The sequence below is a fragment of the Paramormyrops kingsleyae genome, chromosome 11, assembly GCF_048594095.1.
Source record: "Paramormyrops kingsleyae isolate MSU_618 chromosome 11, PKINGS_0.4, whole genome shotgun sequence".
Taxonomy (NCBI): Eukaryota; Metazoa; Chordata; class Actinopteri; order Osteoglossiformes; family Mormyridae; genus Paramormyrops; species Paramormyrops kingsleyae.
Window position 1 is genome coordinate 4,143,158 of NC_132807.1, and position 17,165 is coordinate 4,160,322.

General features: G+C 45.4%; 1 long non-coding RNA gene across 2 annotated transcripts in view; it reads right to left on the reverse strand.

Moving 5' to 3' along the window:
- Nucleotides 1-996: 996 nt before the first annotated feature.
- LOC111844991 (uncharacterized) overlaps nt 997-17,165 on the reverse strand; it is a 30,878-nt gene continuing 14,709 nt past the window's right edge. For both annotated transcript variants that reach the window (XR_011993744.1, XR_011993743.1), the window contains 2 exons: nt 15,862-15,999; nt 997-1,462 (listed from right to left, as the gene is read on the reverse strand). This is a non-coding gene — a long non-coding RNA (uncharacterized lncRNA). The remainder of the gene's footprint in view (nt 1,463-15,861; nt 16,000-17,165) is intronic.

Below are 17,165 nucleotides of genomic sequence, written 5' to 3' on the forward strand. Positions count from 1 at the left end.
ACGTGTGTGTATATATGTGTGCGTGCGTTTGCATTTGCGTTTTTGTTATTATAACAATGAGATAAAGGCCTGTTACTCTGACATTGTGGTGGGCATTTTTATTTCGGTCCCCACAAGAATAATCTCAATTTTATAAAAATCGGTGACTGAAACCAAAAAACTAAAAATGCCAAAAGTATTGTGTTTTGTTTGGTCACTTATGGTTAAGGTTAGGGCTGGGTATGGCTTACCATGCTGGGATTAGTGTTATTCCCATAGAAATTAATGGAGAGTCCCCACAAAGATATAAGCAAAAGCCAGAGATCTTCCTGGCCTGTGAGGGGGACTCTGCCTTTCTGCAGGTCTAATTCTGTCCTCTAAATGAACAGGGCTGCACTAAAGAAAATTCTGCTTTTCTGAACACACGTAATTAGCTGCTCGAATAGCATGGAATAGGTAATTCATCACTGTTACAACTGTTAATGCTTCTCTCTGCATGAAAAATAGTTTCCTAAATGTTGACAGACCTGAATCTGGTAAAATCCACCGTTTGCATTTTACGTCTTGGGGCTTTTGTGAGTCAGTTCCAATACCGGGGCAGGCAGCTGGTCCCCCAGCAGGATTGGATGTTTAAAATAAAACCTTTATTTATTTAAGAAAAAAAAAATAAAAAAACTTCGATCTGATAAGACAGACTCTGAAATGGGATCTTCCTCCTTACTGTGCAGCTGAGCATTTCACCTGCGACCACAAATCAGGGGACCTGAAACCGAATAAATCCCCAAATTCCTGGAAATCCTGCACCTGCATCTGGTGCAGCCATCCATCCATCCATCTTCCTTAACCACTTAGCCAGTACGGGCTCAGCCTGTATCAGGAAACAGGGTAAAAGGTGAGGACACCCAGAATAGGATCAATATTAAACACGTATGTAGGATCTTAAAGGTATGGTGGATAGTTTACTGCTATTACCGTTCATGTTTTGAGCTCAGATCATAAAGCCCATTGGACGCCTACATGAAGACAGCAAAGGATGGTGAGGAGCAGTTCAGCCAAACTAGGGAAGCTTGGCAAACATGATTGCATTTCTTCTCTTAAAAGTTAAATGGATCCAAATTAGGTGTGTGGAGGGGGCGGGGCGAGGCGGGGGTGTAAAACTGGACCAGGCCGCTTTGCAAGCTGCCATTTATTTCCATCATCCAAACATTACATGTCGCAAAAAATGCTGATAGCTTGGACTCCTTTTCAAGAGAAGTCAACGCAAAAGATGCGATGGAAGATCACGGCTTCCTGAAAAGCACGATAACAGACAGAAATAGCCGCCGCTGTTTTTCACGGTAGCATTTCAGTAACGTCAGCAGCTGCGGAGTAACTGAGCCCCGCTGCTTGGTGTCCCTCAAACAGCGTTTCGATCGGAGAGGAGGAACCGGAGCACTAGACCTGATGAAGCCTCAGCATCCCTTTAACGAAACATTAAAGGCATCTGGGAAAAAATGAAAACAAATGATTAGCCGCTACCTCCCAAAGAACCAGTGACAAATACATGAATTTAGCTCGTCCAAAGCGATAATTTTTCCCATTTTCAAAGTTTGTCGGCAATTGAGGATTCATGTTTTGTTGAGTTTTGCGCTGTAGGATGCCGCTTGACTGGTGATCGATTCCCCCCAGTTGTCGTTAGCGGCACACGCTAAGCGGCCCTTCGTCCTGCTCACATGCACTCGCAGAAGCCGGGGTTGTTTCCTATTTGGCAGATCATGCCGTCTTATTCACTGGCGGAGACACTATGCGGTGACACTGGCCTGTTCACTGCTGCCGCACTGTTTTCTTTAGCGGCTAATCACCGTCCACTCTGGGCCCCAGCTGCTGTTTCGCTGTAAGAGCTCCCAGATGTGCTGGGAGCCAGGGAGTCGATTGTTTACACAGCAGCGATCTTCTCCCGAACAGAGCCACTCCGCCAGGTTCCTCGGCAGGCCGTCGGAGGGGAAGCGGCTCTCCGGAGATGGAGGAGCTCAGAGCCGCCAGCGCCGCCCCACCTGCCGAGGCCCACGGCCCCCGCGCACGGACGCCGACCTGCCCGCCATCGATCCGGTGCTGTGGCAGCTGTGCTCCGGCTGGATGCTTCATTTAAGCGCCTCCACATGCTAGTAGGGGTGCAGGCAGCTGAATACATAAAACAGGCACTCAGAACCACTTTGTGGGCCGGGAAAAAGTAAATAAAATAATAAAACCCAAATGGCTCAGGCCTGTATTCCGGCCTCGTAAATCTGGGAGTCGCCGTTACCTTTACGGTCCGGCGCATGGGGTGCATGTGTACGTTTGGGTTGAGTTTGGGAGGGGGGGGTAGCACATATGGTCATACTGGATGGCCAGTAAAAGCTCAAAATAATTAACCGTCTGCAGCCCGAGGCAAAAAATCACATCTGCGGGAAAATAAACCAAGATGAGAGTTAAGTGACTCGCTGATTCACTCATACCCTAGAAGGTGTAAGGTAAAATGAAACGAGGGGGGGGGGGGGCTTTTAAAGGGGCACACCAAAGAGCAGGTCTGAGCAGCCTCATGGTCTTAAAGGGCCCTTTAAAAATGGTGCAGGACTGGGGATGACCGTAAAAGCAGGATCCCCACAGGAAATGAATGCCGCGAGTCAGCCCTCGCTCTTTATTGTCGTGTTGTGTGCACGTTGGACGTCTCATTTATGCCCTAATGAGGGATCGATGCTTCAAACGCGAGCGGAGCTGCAGTTCAGCGCGGCCGACCTTGTGTGCGGAGATGTCGGGGGTGCTGGTGCAGCAGAGACTCTAAGGGGATCTGCATGTAGCCTCGAAGGCTGCTCAAAGGCAGCGGACAGGAAACAGGCGTGTAGATGAGAGACTGAGCTGTCTGGCCAATCACATGCACTGAGACCTGGAGCAGAAAAATATGTATCTCTGTGGTAATGTTTTCTGGTTTTCCGATTTTATTTGGTATTAAAACACATCAGTCGTGTTATTTGGCTTTAAAAATAGTTACGCTGTAACTATCACTCAGTTAAGCTGTACGACCTGTAGTGTTACTGTTTCTTTTGGCCGGTTAAATGTATCTGATACTTAAATGCATTTTACTTAGGTGAATTTTCTCTGCAGACAGACAGGGAGACTGACACATTGTATAAAGCAGACGGAATTCAAACGACCATTACGAGACCCTTTTATGTACGAGGGGCAGAAAAGACTAGCTTCACTGACCTGTCACTCCCAAGAATATATTAAAGAATGGCTGGCATCGATATCCTTTATTTTATGCTTGGTTTAATAAAAAATGGGATCAAGTTAATCGTTTAGAAAAACGGCGCTGCTTTCCCATAAACCGTAAGCCGCGGTCCACGCAGACGCCATGTGAGGGACACGGGATGATAAATGATTGGCAGCCGCACTAATACTGATACCAGTACCGAAGTACGCTGGACCAACGTTTACCGAGTGTAAACCTGGACCGTGTGACATCACTCAGGATTCCTGTCCGTCCTCAGCCCCAGACGGACTTTCTCATTACCAGTGTGGTTATTCACTGCACTCTGACACGCAAACGAGCTCCGTTTGGATAGCGCTGGCAGCCAGCCCAAGGCTCACCCCGACCAGCCACCACAAATGGCTTGATATTAAAAGTCAGAATGGAGTAAAAGCCTCCAGCCCCCCCTCTCTTAACCGCTCGCTTCTGGGCAGCTTGCAGTAGCACTCCAAGGCTACACTTGACTTTATTGATTGAATCGTGTGCCTGTGTTTGCCAGCCGCGCTAAGGACCGCAGAGATTTCTAGCGAACCGTGGCTGGTGTTCGGTCGCCCCTGGCCACTCACTGTCAGGGTAATAATCCCGGCCATGATGGGTTAATGTCGGCGTGTTCAGGGCTGACATCTGCACATCAGGGAAATAAATAAAATAATGTATAAATAAGAGGGACCTTATGATCGAATAAAGAAAAAAAAATGCACATTTGAAATTCTATCTATCCGGTTGGGCTAAAACTGCTTGTTTTTCTACATGCCCATTTCCAATATCCGAAAGTAACCGCATGTTTAGGTTGGGGGGTCGTTATCAGGACCCGGGAAGGAAGTTAATTAATTCATGGTGGCGTTCAGTAGGGAGGGAAGGGAGACAATGAAACAACCCTGTAAACTTAAGTGTCGTCCAAAGCCTTTAACCAAGGATAATTAGATTTATTTGCCCAAGCTACCACACTTAGAGATTCCTTTAGTTCCTGTTCATCACATCAAGCCAAGAACGGCTGGCAGACTGAGGCCCCCGGACGGCCCCGCCCCCCAGCAGAATGATGCCAATTATGTTTGGCCACAGTGGAACTTGCAGACACGGTCAGCTAATGACATAATCAAATCACGCCCTGGGCTATAGGGCTGCGATGAGCCCCTCTGCTATAGAGCCACTCTGGGCTCTGGGTAATTCTACCAACTAAATGAAATTCCAAACAAATTATGTTTCTTTTTTTTTTTTTAATTCCGCTTCTTCATTGACATTTCTTGAATTTTTTCGGTGATGGTTGGAGGTCTGATAAACTATTTAATGCGACGATTGCCGGCGACTGAAACGGAAATTAATTAAATTTCCACTTTTTGACATTTAAAAACTATGAATCCATTAATGCCCAATAACAAAGGCGGCCGTGTAAGTTGCACTTGCCGGGACGGAAAGGTCATCTGTTTTCTCCCGTGGAAAGTTCCTCCGAGTGTCCGCGAGTGGCAGAGGGAGGCCAGCTTCTCGGGACTCGCACGTTTATAGCCTGTCAAAACTATTCATACCCGGCTTCTGTTGGGCGTCTGCCGCAAGAGCCACCTTTGACATTTGTCCTGACTCCCCTATTTTTAACCAGGCATGGCTGCCAAATGTTTCTGTTGCTGGACTGTATGGGGTGTCCTGTTGCAAATATGACTGCATTCATCCCATTTACAGAGCGCATTGTTCTTACACAATCCATCTGCTGTCTATTTTGGCCCAGATGAAGAGATCAAAGCCTGTACTGCACCTATTTCCACTTTTAAATTAACTAATTGAAATCCGCATTCCTGATGACATTTTGGGACTGGAACGCCAGCTACCCCCAGACAACCATGCTTGTCCTAAATCAGTACGAGTGCCGCCCCATGCCCCCATGTGAAGCTCACCACGGGGGTGTCTCATCTCCACAGCCACTCAGGAGGGCTCTTTCCCCCACCACCAAACCCAAACAGCATCACGCGGCCCTGCCCCGGTGCGCTGCCATTGGTTAAATTAATTAGTCACACGTCAGGATCTCAGCCGCAGACGTAATGGTGTCTGACATTCTCGAGGGTGGCCACTCATATCAAAAAATTAACAATGTTCTCTCATATTATTGTGGTTTATTAGAAATAGAGAAAATGACGTTGCTTGGTGGTGAATTGTCACTGCTATCAGTATAGTCAGTCAATAGATAAGAAAATAGCAATTAGCCTTATTAGAATATATGGCACTGGTACTCCCGTTCCACCACATCCCAAAGATGCTCTATTGGGTTGAGATCTGGTGACTGTGGGGGCCATTTTAGTACAGTGAACTAATTGTCATGTTCAAGAAACCAATTTGAAATGATTTGAGCTTTGTGACATGGTGCATTATCCTGCTGGAAGTAGCCATCAGAGGATGGGTACATGGTGGTCATAAAGGGATGGACATGGTCAGAAACAATGCTCAGGTAGGCCGTGGCATTTAAACGATGCCCGATTGGCACTAAGGGGCCTAAAGTGTGTCAAGAAAACATCCCCCACACCATTACACCACCACCACCAGCCTGCACAGTGGTAACAAGGCATGATGGATCCATGTTCTCATTCTGTTTACGCCAAATTCTGACTCTACCATTTGAATGTCTCAACAGAAATCGAGACTCATCAGACCAGGCAACATTTTTCCAGTCTTCAACTGTCCAATTTTGGTGAGCTCGTGCAAATTGTAGCCTATTTTTCCTATTTGTAGTGGAGATGAGTGGTACCCGGTGGGGTCTTCTGCTGTTGTAGCCCATCCGCCTCAAGGTTGTGCGTGTTGTGGCTTCACAAATGCTTTGCTGCATACCTCGGTTGTAACGAGTGGTTATTTCAGTCAAAGTTGCTCTTCTATCAGCTTGAATCAGTCGGCCCATTCTCCTCTGACCTCTAGCATCAACAAGGCATTTTCGCCCACAGGACTGCCGCATACTGGATGTTTTTCCCTTTGCACACCATTCTTTGTAAACCCTAGAAATGGTTGTGCGTGAAAATCCCAGTAACTGAGCAGACTGTGAAATACTCAGACCGGCCCGTCTGGCACCAACAACCATGCCACACTCAGAATTGCTTAAATCACCTTTCTTTCCCATTCTGACATTCAGTTTGGAGTTCAGGAGATTGTCTTGACCAGGACCACACCCCTAAATGCATTGAAGCAACTGCCATGTGATTTGTTGATTAGATAATTGCATTAATGAGAAATTGAACAGGTGTTCCTAATAATTCTTTAGGTGAGTATATATATATATATCCTACATATATTATATAGGATATATCTTAAAATACAAACCAGGAGTGCCTCGAACTTCAAAGCATGTTAGAGTAAAATATATTTTACTTTCAATTAGAAGTGTTTCCCAGCAATTATAATATTTAATTCGTGCTCAGGACATTTTTATCTGAATCAACCCCATCTGACTGAATTGGGGGGGCATAGTTCTTCCCATTCAGATCCCTGTGATAGAGAGTGCAGAAACCCCCCAGGTGGCTAAACACAATGTGGCCCGACTTTCGAAGGATCAGAGCAGCCCTGTGTCCTCTTAATCGGTGTCCATGCTGACCATCCAGCTCAGGATCAGTAAGGAGGAGGCTTTCCGAGGTAGCGCCTTCCCATCAGCCACCTGAGCATTACCTCGTGGTTTTGCTGTCTGAAAGCCATGGCCTAACAGCGGTCTTCATGTGCAGCACCGCCATTGGTCTGTCGATCTGTCAGTCATCATGGTAGGCGGGCTACAAACCTACACACTGCAATACCTCAGTATAGAAAAACAGGAATGCGGGCGGCGACTCTGTGCTTTGCACCACCTGTTCTAAAAGCAGCATGTGTGCAGAATATTAACCCCTGTGCTGCCATGCTGCTCCACTGCACAGGCTAGGAACTCATAACCCACTGTGTTCTCACCGTGTCATCTTGCCACGAATAAAGTGCTTTTCAAAGTCCTACTCAATAAAAATGTTGCAGTCATCAAAGGGGACAGTCAACATCATAAACACCCGGAATCACTTCTTCAGATTCCCAATGTGTTTGTAAATACACACCTGTTCCCTGTTACCCAGCGTAGAAACGGTTATTTCCAGGACATAAATCAGCACCTCTATGTGGGTTTTACAATCGATGTGCCAGCACAGCCCCCCTTGCTGTTTTCGTCCATTTTCTGCCCGTAAGCGAATCGAGAACCTAAACATCCCCGGGGGACCCCTGTTAACTGCAGACTGCTTTAAATACAAAAAAAACTCTCATTTCTATACAAAGACTTTTTAGCCAGTTTTAATTTTGATCCCACTTTGTTAATGCTACTGTCTGTTATCACACGTCGTTTGTTTCTGTTACGCTCAGAATCGTTTTCCCTCGAAACTGTTGCGTCAGGTAGAATCGTCACCATGGGGCTCATTTTCCCTGCACCCACATATTTACGTCTGCATCCCTTTTATGTCTTTCAGCTGAATTGCTTCTCAAAATGAGTTTCCATTTATCTAATTAGTCACAGTAATTTCATTGATTAGCTGGACTAGAGAGGCACCCCAGGGGATGAAAGTTTAGAAAAAAAACACAGCTCTCACAGCGCTCGGTGTCGCATGTATTGTGCCTGCTGACCCCTGCGAGACTATCGCATTAACTGCAGCACAGGGATCTGCTGTTAAACTGAAATAAATATGACAATGTGCCGCTTATTGTTGTTTACCCGCTGAATTAGCGATAAATGTTATATTAATGGTGCTGAAGCTTTCTCTCCCCAGGACGCCCCCTCCCCCCCAACCCCTCTGGCCTGGATCACTTGCAGCAGTGTCTGAAAGCTTGGCACCTGGCCCCCAGTGGCCTGTCATCATGTGGGGGTGACCGTGGGCAGGGACGGCACAGCACACAGCACCGCTATCCCTGGAGGACTCGCATTGCTGACGCATACTCCCACCATTAGTACCCGTCGCACGAGGGCCCCTACTTAAGTGTACTCTGTACTACTACTACTACTACTACTACTAATAATAATAATAATAATAATTATTATTATTATTATTATTATTATTATTATTATTATTCAGACAATGTTATCCAAAACATCTCTCTGTCTATACCCAAGATAAGCATTCTTTGTGCCACAAGGTACCATGGTTGCTGCAGCATTTAAATAGGGGACCTTTTCCATTGTGTGTGTGTGTGTGTGTGTGTGTGCGTGTGTGTGCGTTGGTGTGGATTATGTTTATATTACATTGTGGGGACCAAATGTCCACCACAATGCTATCAAAACCTGTGTTTGACCATTTCTCAGGTCCTCACAAAGATCTGTGAATGCAATCAAAAACCTAAAAATGACAAAAGTCTCATATTTTGTTTGGTTACTTATGGTTAAAGTTGGAGTTGGGTATTGGTTAAGGTAATCATGTGTTGTGTGTGGTGTGTGTGTGTGTGTGTATATATATATATATATATATATATATATATATATGCATGTACATAAGTGTGTTCTGTCACTATCTAGGAGGAAAGTCCCATACAAAAGGCAGAGCAAGTTCTGTGCAAGTCATTAGAGTCCACTTTAATCTGAGAGTGTGAAAGAGACCTACAAAGAAGTGGCGAGAATCTTCACTCATTACTCAGACCCCCTCCTCCCATGCCCCCTCGGCCCCTCAGTAAAGACGAGTGCTGGCTGCTCACACCATCCCCCCGCCCCCCACTGTCATAGGACTCAATTAGCGTAGTCCACCTGTTGAAACGGACACCAGGAGGACTTTGCTTTCTGAGAGCCACAAAGTGCTGAAACCATCAGAAGATCAGCACATGGACACTGCAAGTGCCTATTTAATAATGTCCTGTCTGTTTTTATTTATATTTTAAAAATAGATAGATAGATAAATATATGATTCCCCCCAAATATAGCTCACTGTAGATACCAGACGAATGAGCACAGTCTTCAGTCCCATGTCTGTGACGACGTGTTCATGGTGGGCAATCACACAACTGCTGAATCTGATGACATCACCCCGGACCCAGTGGGTATGGTGCACAAAAAGAGCCCCTGAATTACTGTACTTTGTTCCACTTGTATCCAGTTAACCTAGTTGCCATATTCTGCTGGAAATTTTGCTCTGGTGTGAAAAGAGCTTTGAGTCACACACACTTAAATCTTGTTTACACAGGACTATACAGTGAATCCATAAATCAGACGTCATTAGATGGTGGAGTGGCGCACAGTCAGCTCTGTCCTGGGCGGAGGCCATGCAGGAATAGCGCAAATATCCTGCTCAAAGGCAGCAACAGGTCATTTTAGGAATAGCAAAAATAACCTCATGTTAGAGGCCATCAAATGCTAGGACCACCCCCTTCCTCATGACCTCACAAAAGCTAAGCATTCTGGGAAGATATATTTAGGCGGCCAACTCAACTGTTAGCCAGGCTCAGGGCCATATAACAGGAATGTGAAATGTAGCCCCTCTAAAGGCAAAGTTGGTATGCCGGCGTGCCAGTTCAGATCAGCCGCCCCATTGGCTGAAAGATGTAACCAGTCACTTGCCAAAAACATGCAAATTCGATCCAGATATATGACGGTTACACAGTCATTTCTGGGAACAGTTTAATAACTATGACTGCTGCATGAATTAGTATTATTAAAAAACTCAAAGAAACGGCTTAAACAGAGATGCATCTTCCTGTATTTTCCAAGCCCGTCCCGTGGATCCCTGGGTAACGCTTTCACGTCTTCCTGCCGCTCTTAAATTCCACCGCAGGTTCACCAAGAGTTACCCGGCTGCACATGTCACTGTTTTTCTTGCAGCAATAGCATGCAGTTAACCTACAATCAAAGGCTCTAATTCGTGGCTGATGAGGCGTGTTGAGGTCCGTTTGGTCTCCGAGCTGCGGCCGTATTTTCCTAACCCCTCTCCTTGATTTGCTAAATTATGCCTGAGAGCCGTCATTATGGCACAACTCTGCAGCAAACCTCTGCAGCAAACCTCTGCAGCAAACCTCTGCAGCCCTGTTTTCAGACCCGCATGAACCTAAATCGCTACGGACAGACGGCGACTTATTGCATTTCAATGCGATGAAGGCAGGAGAATTGCTCTTAATATAGAGATGAGGGTTTTGATATGAGGCTTGCTGGCCTGCTGTGGATCACTCTAATTACTGTATCGGCAGCATTTTGACGGTTGATCGCAACAAAACGCGATATTTGTGTTTGTTCGCACTCTTGAAATCAGACGGTTTGAAGTTTATGACATAAAAGTTAACGTGTTTAAAATGTGTCAATGGGATTTTAAAATGGCCTTTTATCGCATTTTACGCTGCTTGACGAAATAAAATGCATCCTGGTGCTGTGAATGTCAGCCTTGGGATTTTGCACTCTTTGAACCGGTTTTCAAGGGGCTTCCAGCAGATCTGCACTGGGAACCCAAATGCAGGGCGCTTGTATTTTTAACAAAGGAACTCTTTAAGTCCAGTTCTTTGGAAGCGTTCACACTTGTCCCTCAGAGCTCTGGTGTAGATCTTTAACTGCAGATTGTGTCACCGATGGGGTCCCACCATGGTTCAAACTGTGGGGTCTTTGCAGTAAGATGAGGGAGGGGCAGGTCCAGGGCCCCAGGATCTGGCGATGTCACATTTATGCTCAAATCATGCGTGTGTTCATGTTTCAAACATGGCTGCACAGGAGAGTAGCTTAGAGCAGCCCTGAGTTTACATACTTCATTTAATCTTGATTAACTTGAATTATTATTTATGTAGAAATATTTTTACCTCTGTGGTAACTGAATATGTTACAGTTTGCATAATTGTTTTATATTTAAAAATTATTTAATTTATATATTTATTATTTCAGTGCTGTTTACATAAATTACTACATCAAATATATTAACAAGCAATTCAGTTCTTGCTAAATGGATTTTTTGACATATAGGCTAATGACTGATTTGTATAATCATTTTCCTCAACGTGCAAAAGCCTTTTATGAAACAATGCTAGGAGAAAGCGCACACACAGATGAACACACGCATGCACACACACACATGCACATACACTCACACGCACACACTCACACACAAACTCTTCACATCTTCCTTCGACACTCATAATAAGGACAAAGAGGGGCCGTTTGAAATGGTTTAGCATGTCAGCCGTTTACCGTGCCCATGTATTCATCCGGCGCCTTGGGTCCAGCCCTAATCCCTCTCGGGGCCCCTCTCGCCCTGTGCCTGTGTTTTCTGCGGAGGGGTGCTGGCCAGCCCCATGTTGGTAATTAGCTCTCAGCGCTGGAACGGAGCACGCTGAGCTGGGTGTTAATGGGCAGGGCAGGCCTTCACTCTCCCAGCAGGCTGAGAACAGACACAGAACCGCCCTTTGTAGCTCTCACAAGGGATAGGGGGGGGTGGACGGGAGAGAAAATCATGGAAAAGGTCCCCTATTTAAATACTGCGGCAAATAAAGGCCGACTGTCTGTACAAAAGACCAGACAACCAACCGACGTGTCTGTGTAATAACACAAAGTATGTCCTCTGCAAATGAAAGGTGGTGAAGTGTTTCCGAGGCTCGTAAAGGACGGAGCGAAATGCATCAAGTCACATAAGTTTAATGTTAAGCAAGAAAATACGCAGGAGAAGCTTTGTGTGGTCAGTCTACCCTTCTGTTTACCACGAGGAGCAACATTAAAAAGCCATTAAGTTTTTTATGTGTCTAATAACTATGAACTCTTTGCAGGGAAAAAAAAAAAAGAAAAACGTTACAACAACATAGTTCTCAAGTTACATCATTATCAGAAATACAGAAAATTGATTCTGTAATTACAACAGAATCAGAGCCTTTGTCCTCCAGGTTACAAAGCTTACCTCGATTATGATTGTTTTACTTGTAATTAGCAAACCAGGGTTCAGCATACAGCAGCTTGGTGGTTTTGGACTAGATTTATTTTGAGGTATGGAATGAATTTCCGTCTTTGGCCATTTGCCCCCCCCCCCCCCCACCACCCCCCAGGGGGGTCAGAGTTCACATTCCCGGGTAAAGCTCCAGGCTTTGTTCCCAAACCTTCCTAGCTCCGCCCCTTTTTCAAAAGCTTTCAGCATTTTCTGTCAACACTTCTCTAGACATTCTACACGTTTCCTTTCCCCACTTGTGTTTTGAGGCACAAGCTCAGTGAGGAAAGTATCAAGATGTCTCGACAACCCCGAAAATGTGTGACATTAATGAAGCGGTGACAGGATTAGCTTAATACCGTCACTGTTCCTGCTCGTCTGTGCACGCAGCCTCTACAGACTATCAGGAAAGTCAAACTCGCTGATCTTCCTTTCCCTGAAGGCTGGTCTCCACCCAGAGCAGAGCGAGGGTGACAAGCGCATAAGTCGTGTCTCTGCGAGTGTTGTGAGCACAGATGCCATCATTTTTCATTTGTTTTTTTTTTTTCATTTTCGTGATTTGGGCTTAAAAATATAGAAACACAGTGTGTCTGTGTATGTGTGTGTGGGTGCGTGTGTTTGTGTCCTGTGCTCTTATGTGCACATACACATAATGCCTACAGTTGTAGGAGACAGTATTAGATGACATGTGGGAAAAACATGAACTGATATACGTGAAATACATATATCAAAAATAATCATTATTTCTGCAAGTGACATCATGGACATCCAACGTTCCCCACAGGAACTGGAATCTCCGTTCGGTATGATATCACATCACACAGCTATCTGCAGAGAAGCTTGTTACGAGATGGCTGGCATCGGCGAGCAAGAAGGAGACCACAGAAGCAGTCTGACCTCTGTTTGGAGAAACAGCCGTTATCTGACCACATCTCGCTCATGGCACAGTAGCCCAGAAACCTCGATGGTAAAAGCCGTGAAACACAGTTTGTTTCAATGCAGGCTTTAACTGTAGCAGCTATTCCTAATCTGCCGCTAATCTGTGTTGATCCCTTAGCATCATGGAAACGAGCTCTGAGATCCAGTGTCACTGTAAGGTTAGCCACCATGCCATTCTGATACTCTCACAGGCCTCCTGCATAATTTTCAGCTTTAACAATCCTCATCATCATCCATTTTGTCTTGTTTATTTACTTTTGCTACATCATGTCAATCCAATCACTACCAAAAATGAGCATCGGTCTCAACCTCAGTCTCAACATGTGTGATTCTCATTATTTCCTTCCCATGAAATTCCTGTGTAGATTATTTTACTGGTCAGCTCAGGCTTCATGGGAAGAAATCCACATGAAATTTGGATTACAGTTAAAAGCCATAGCTTAGCCTCCATGCAGGACCTCGGTGTAACAAAATAGCTTTTAAAATATGAAAAATATATTTCTTTAATTTCCTGTGATATGTTTCCCTCTGACAGCGGTTTGCGTCTCCTGATGTCTGATTTTCAGCAGGTCCGTGTCGAGACCCTCATCACTAGATAATGTTTGCTGCCAGTCAAAGGGGAAATTTAAGAAAAGGTAATCGTAGGATTGGCGGATTGATGGAGTCCCAGATAACACTTCAGCTCTGCCTAAAGCGCAACGTTTGCCATACAGAAGCGGATACTGACACAATTAGAAAAATCTGAAGAATGTGACGTCAGACCAGAAGCTATTGTTCGTCACACAAAGCTGCTGTTTCAGCTAGCAAGCAGTGGAATACCAGAGGAAGACCCCGTCCTCCCGTCCAATCAGAAGCCTGCCCTATACATGAAGAGCTGTCGAAAACGCGGTCCGTCTCAGGTCCCCTCTGCGTCCCGGGTCACTAAAGTGGCGGGACAGGTGAACAAAAGTGCCATTGTTTCTGGGTCTTTTCCACTCAAACAGACCTCGGTGTTTGCATTAACAAGGCACACCGCTGATAACATGGAATTACCGCAACCTGGGCAGATATGCTTGTGGGGGAATGATAACTTCCCATTGTGAAATCATTAGGAAATCAATGGCATTGGAGTTATCCTTGCGTGTAAACTGTGGTGGGAACCGAAGGGATGGGAAAATTGTCCTTGAAAACAGACCCTTGTTCTCTCTCTCTCTCTCTCTCTCTCTCTCTCTCTCTCTCAAGGACAGAAATAAACAGGTGGAGAACAAAATACCATAACGCAGCAACACAAAAACCTACGAACAAAGCAGAGAGCGTCATACTCATGGTAAATTGTTATCTGCATATGAACACGGATCATTTCGCATCAAATGAATGAGTTCCATCTGCCAAACATTATTTTTTTTAAAATCCCATCGGTCACCGCTGTCCGGAACACTTTGCAAACCTAACCTACACGGTCTGGTAGCAAGAAGGAAGCCATTACTCAAACGTGCCACCACAGGGCCTGCGCTAAGCCATCAACAAGCGAGGGAACGTTCCGGCTAAAATGCGGTAAAAGGACATGGCCTAGATTCCTATTGCACACTAGCGGCGTCACACAGCACTGTGTCCGGTCGAGGGCACTGCCAGAACCAGGCATGGTGACACCTGGATTGTGTTACATGACCGCACCTTACAGTCTTGGAGAACCGGAGCCATGTGACACAGAGCTGGGCAGGAAATGAGGTCGGGGGAAGCGACGCTATGTTGGGACAAGATGGATGGCATGGGTGATGTAAACACTGAAAGAAAACTGAAAGAATCCCCTCAGCAAGGCAGGGCTTTCCTGGCAATGTGGGGCAGGCTGGTGGGGCGGCCAGGGCTGTGGATTTTCCCAGGAAGAAAGCAGGACTCGGCAATTAATGCAGATCAGAAGGACAGGTGGAAGTAATCAGCTCACTAGCAATGGTCAGCTGACTCTCCATCCCAAGGATGCCCCCATCCCCCAACATCAACAACTAGGAAGCTGGAGGAAAAATGTGCTTCAGTGGCCCATCAAAGACAAGTTGTGTTCTTCAAACAGAAATAAAGAGAGATACTATGCTTTTAGTAGATTTTTTTGCGGCAGTGGTAAGAAAGAAACACAAATCCAGAATATCAGCTTGAGCCAATACTTCTCTATCAGTAGTCTAGCACAGAAGAGGGAGCCGTTGGCTGCAGGAGAGCAGCCTCATTCTGACGTTGACTTTCTGGCAGCGTGATTCATGCTAAGGTAGCAGCGGCGCCCTGCAAATCGACTCACGAACACAGCAGTCATTGGGCCACCGATCTGTTTCCTTAAACCAGTGATCCTCACACGTCTGCCTGCCGGCGTACTCAGTTTGCTCTGCAGATAGTTTTTAAATTTTATTAATCACACTGAATAATATCTAAAATACTGAAAATGCGTACAATGATTTTTTTCATTACATTTTTCATGAATAAACCGGCTTAGGCAGTTCACTGTTTCAAATGCACCCATAATGCCCCAGTTCCCTAAAAATGAGCCTGCCTTGTAACTGGTGACAGGAATGACTTTTGATTGCGTTTTTTTTTTTTTAATCAACATAATCAGAGCTAATTTATTACAGATATCTTGGAAGGAAAGTCGCCTTGGAGAGGCAGCCAATAGGACCTGGGCTGACACCACTGCGGGGGGGGGGGGAGGCTCCTGAAAGGCGATCATATGGACAACCTATAATTACGCTTGTAGTTACATTTGATGTTACACATTTGTAATGCAGTAAAAGACCTGCTACTGTATTGTGCACCTGTTAGCAATACAACCTCTCATTTTCAATACTCTGCAAGCGACACACAGAGAGAAGGTCATACCAGTGTTTCCCAATCCGGTCCTCAGGGAACCACAGCCAGTCCACATTTTGCTCCCTCTCAGCTCTTGATAGGGAGCTTCCCTGTTAAGGTTCTGTGTTCTGTCTGGGTGCTTCACCATCATCTGGGAGCCAGGTGATGCTGGATGAGAGAAAGACGTATCCATAGGTGCATAAATGTGGGAGAAATTAAGAGCAGTATAATTGGCTTACTTTATAAACAACAGGAGCAGAGACTGTAGGATTAGGCTGGTATAAAACATTGTACGTCCTGATTGCCAAGATATCACACAACAAAAACACAAAAAGAGGTTCTTCCATGTGTTGTGGTTCTACGGCTTCTGCTGAGCCCAGGACAAAGCTGCGATTTAATCAGAACAAATACAGATTTCATAGGTCATGACCACGGCCCATAGCTTACAGGAGGTCAGCAAACCCCTCAGCACACTGTTGACATTTATAGAGCAAAAACCTGGTAAGCATTTGCAGAGGTCATAAGAAAATAAACACCGATTAATGATTGGCTGGATGGACGCTAGATAAACAGGTCACAGTAATGATTAAGCTACCGTGGGCAGGGTCCAGGTTGTTGGAGAAAGCAGGTTTGTTCTGGTGCAAAAGAGCAGGAGTGATTGTGTTGGCAAAGTGACCCTTGACTTCCAAAGTGTGAAGCTAATAGCTGCAAAAGGCCGCGTGCATGTGTGGGGAAGCCCAAGCTACGTGGGCGTCTGACGGCGACGACGGCAATAAAGCACACCTGATGACAGGTATTAGATCAGCTATGCCGGTAGCACGGGAGGCTGGCCAGGCAGCAACAGGGGCTGGGGGGGCAGAGGCACGCATGTGAAGTTCAAGGGGTCCCTCCTGACGTGGCGATGAACTTAAATAGGTGTGACGTTACAAGCTGAGACTCATCAGAGTCACGGCGCGCCGGAGTGCTTAGCTGGGAATGGCAGACGCAAGAAAGATGGGGTAGTGTTAAAACGATGTGTGCGGCATAGCAGATTTTGCAAAGAAAAAACCATCGATCTTATCTTCTGTGGCATGGAGAGGGGAGGGCCTGTTCTGTTTATCCTCCTTGGGGCTTGGGAGAGGGTGTTCCCCATGAATCTCTAAGCCACAAAAACACTGTACATTATTATTATTATTATTATTATTATTATTAGACGATCAAAGCACATAGTGCTATGGACCAAAATTGTTTTTATTAGGATTTGAAATTATTATTATTATTATTATTATTATTAGTAGTAGTAGTAGTAGTAGTAGTAGTAGTATTAATAATAATAATAATAATAATTTTGCCAT